This window comes from Megalops cyprinoides, chromosome 3, assembly GCF_013368585.1.
Source record: "Megalops cyprinoides isolate fMegCyp1 chromosome 3, fMegCyp1.pri, whole genome shotgun sequence".
Classification (NCBI taxonomy): Eukaryota; Metazoa; Chordata; class Actinopteri; order Elopiformes; family Megalopidae; genus Megalops; species Megalops cyprinoides.
In genome coordinates this window covers 38,683,200-38,686,918 of record NC_050585.1, presented here as the reverse complement: position 1 = coordinate 38,686,918, position 3,719 = coordinate 38,683,200, and positions in this window count along the sequence as shown.

Sequence of the window (3,719 nt, the reverse complement as noted above, 5' to 3'; positions counted from 1 at the left end):
GGACAATGTGAAATTATAGAGTGGCTTGTCATCTACAATTATAGGGATCAGAAGATCTATTTTCACACTTACGTATACTTTACAGGAAGGCTGTTTTTCATGATGAAATTGCTATTGCATTAGCACACACAGACCATTAGGCAAGAGACAGGTATAGAGAGATGCAGCTGTGTGATTTGTGTAATGTGTACAGCAAGTGGAGTGGACTTCTCTGCTTTGACCTGTTATTATGTGTGGTGTCTGTTGTGAGAAGTGTCTTCCATTTGAAATGTTTCACTCAACACTCTCAGTATTGGAGTCAAGATAGTGTATGACATCAATAGCTCCATGAAATGTGCCAGTTCTGTAAACACTTGAACCAAATTGTTGGGATCCATTCACCAACACATTCATCAGTTTGTGACAGCAACATGTCAAATGCGACCTTTCTGAAAGTTCAATAGCAGACAACTGTTGAACAAAAGCTCTATGGGTTGTCCATTTCTTGAACAAAAAGATAAATCTCATTTAAATATATAATTTCAAAAATATGTTTTGTTTGTTTTCTAACTTATGTTTGAGTTCATTCAGACATTATCATGTCAATGAAGAGTTTGAACATGAGGCAAGTGATCACTTCACCAGTAAGAGTTAAAGGTTCTTTCAAAACTCATAGCTTTAAGTAGTCATTTGAGAAATGAGACCGTTACAATCAAGGTGTTGAGTACCTGGAATTTGCTGGTCTCTTTATCTCTGCCCCCACTGTACTAGTGAGTCAGCAATAGAACAGCACAATGGACAACAGCACATTGTTAATATCTACTCCTTAGCAGTTGGCTGGTTGCCATCTGTTACTGGAAAATAAGGAATTCCTCTGAAAACACTTTATTTTTGTTAATAGGTTTTACGATGAGGCAATCAATGCATGGCAACACATGGAAAATATTGTGCTATTCACATAAGTGGCAGTCTCGATAATGCAGTGTAGTTAACAATATGCCTAAAGCAAAGGTTACAAAAACTGAAAAACTGAAAAAGAGAGGCAACATGTATTAGCCCTGACAATCCTGCATATCTAACCCCTGACAACTGAATTGATATACAGTGCAAAAGTGATATTTGTTATATCTGAACAGTAGCATATGTATGACTTTTTTCTGTGTCCAAAAATGGAGAAATATTGATTTTATTCATTTCATGAGAAAAATTATAAAATAAAATTATAAAAATATCTAATTTCATTTTATAATTTTAATAGTAATTTTATAATTTATAATAATTTATTTTATAATGATGTTTTGTCAATCAAAACTGGAAATATTCACACACATGCATAAACACAGGGCTGATAAATATCCCATGATTATGAGACTCCATGAGAGAAAAAGGAGAATGTAGTGCAATGCTATCTATCCATCAGGCATAAAACAATCCTTGCATAGGTCTCAAATTTAAAGGACATAGCACAAGTGTATCAGGTGGCTGCATTGGCAGAGAGGGAACATTAACCTGAGACAATAAGGATACTATTAATAAAGCAAAGCGATTAATGACACCTGTCAGTGGGGAATCAACAAATATGTGAGAGGACAGGAAAACAACCTATGGTTGCTAGGCTATCAGCAAACAAATAGAGTCGGATAAGAGACAGGTTTGTGTATATTAGCCCAAGGGCACAAGGCCCAGTCATGGGAGTATAGGAACCAGTCTCACCGGGCCCCCTGCCAAGTATCACTCACAGTGAACTTTAAACATTTGTCTTCTTTTTTCTGCCTTATGCTCATTTTCCACAGTAAGTAAAAAACATTCACAAACACTTCAGTCCGACACACCATAGTGCTTTGCCTGTTTTGGACTTTAAATATGCATACAAACAGGCAAATTTAGAAAAGAAATAGACAGAGACCTACAGTTGTAGAGGTGCATGTGCTGTTTGCTTGTGTAAAGGGAAATGGGGATACACATGTATTTATATGTGTGACCACATGACCCCATATTTTCAGTAGCTGAAAATGAAAAAAGATTGGGTCTACAGAATATACACTTTGTGTACTTTGTGTTTATCTTAACTTGACCCACCAGAAAACCTTTAAGATGTGGTAAAGCAATGATTTCAAAACACAACCATGATACACAAGTATGTCACTGTATAAACACCGAAATGAAGGCATGTAGACACACACGTAAAAAACCACACAAAAAAAATCATATAGCTTTGTGACATTATCATTTGACATTTTAGCATGGATCTATAGGGATCTATAGAGGTTTGAGTAGACATTTATATAAATAATATATTTCAATAGGTTAGGGAGTCAAAATAATAATTATACAAAAGAGCCCAACCATGAGCCTTTATTCCCTTGACTTTTGATATTGTGACCTGGAAATAAAGTTTCCTGGGAGCAGTCAGGACAAAATTTTCATTCATCAAAGTTTTCATTCATTCAGTTCATCAAATCTGCACAGCTGGTTAGGTTTAACTTTGGAAATCAGAACAAAACCTGTAAAGAGCCTCCATGACCTTATATGAGTTTCCGTTGAACACTGCAAGAGTTCTGAAGAACACTGAGAACATTTGTCACAATGCCCCTTTTGACTTCTCTGGAGCGGAATGAGAGAAAATAGTCTCCATGCTTTGAGCCTCAAGATAACTTCAGTTCTGAAGTGATACTCCTGCTGCAGTTTCGGTGAGCTTTTGCTCGTCTGGGCAGACTGGGGACATTCTTCAGATGTGTAGAGAGGCCATACACACACACACACACACATGTAGCGTGCATGCTGTATCGCAATGGCTTCATCCTGCACCCATGGAGACAAGTGTGCTGAGGACATGAAAACTTGGGACAGAAGTGCATCGATATTGTGCTCTCTTTGATGGTGCATTTGAGTGTGTGGAATCAATTTCTGGTGCATTACACTACAGTACACTATCAATATACACTGTCAATGTCATTCTACATTGATATCTACCTACAGTGTTTTTAGAAATGTTGCAATGTAAACAACCCCAAACAAACATAAGAACAAACAATAGTGACATATTAGCCAAACAAAAAGGTGACATATTAGCCAAACAAATGACACAAAATAGTAGCATAGCAGTAAGATCACTGCATTTTTAGTGACTAACATTTGATTACTTTATTGATCTCAGATGAGGATATTCTTTAAACAGCTCATAAAATAAGTGCAGATAATAACATAATGATGTAGCAGCCTATATTAGACAGGCACAATACAGCACTATAGTACAAAAGGACAATATTAGCATTTTAGCAGACAACCACATTCACGTTCATTGTTATCAATAAGGGGAAATGAGCTTTTCATTTTTCATTTATAGAATTTATGGCTGTTAGGTAATTAATACCAAAGTAATACTACCGTATCTAAGCAGTGTGATGCTGCAATACAGTTTATGAAGTGGGGACACTTCAATATTTTGTGTTGTTACTATTAGGCACTGTAGACTGTAAAAAAAAACGAGCGTCTCCTCATGCACTAGCAACAATCAAGCTAGGAGGAAAATGTTCAGATTCATCAGATTTTTTCTCAGTGTTCTCTTCTATCACTTGATCTGTAATGCTAGGCAAATGTTTGATCTGTTCCCGTATTTTGACAATTTCTTACACTAGCCAGCCACGTAGTAAGTCTGTACAAAGACCCCAGTATTAATGAAGCAAAAAACAGTTCTCCCCTTCTCCCGTGAATTGAATAATATTTCCATTCTGGCTAGA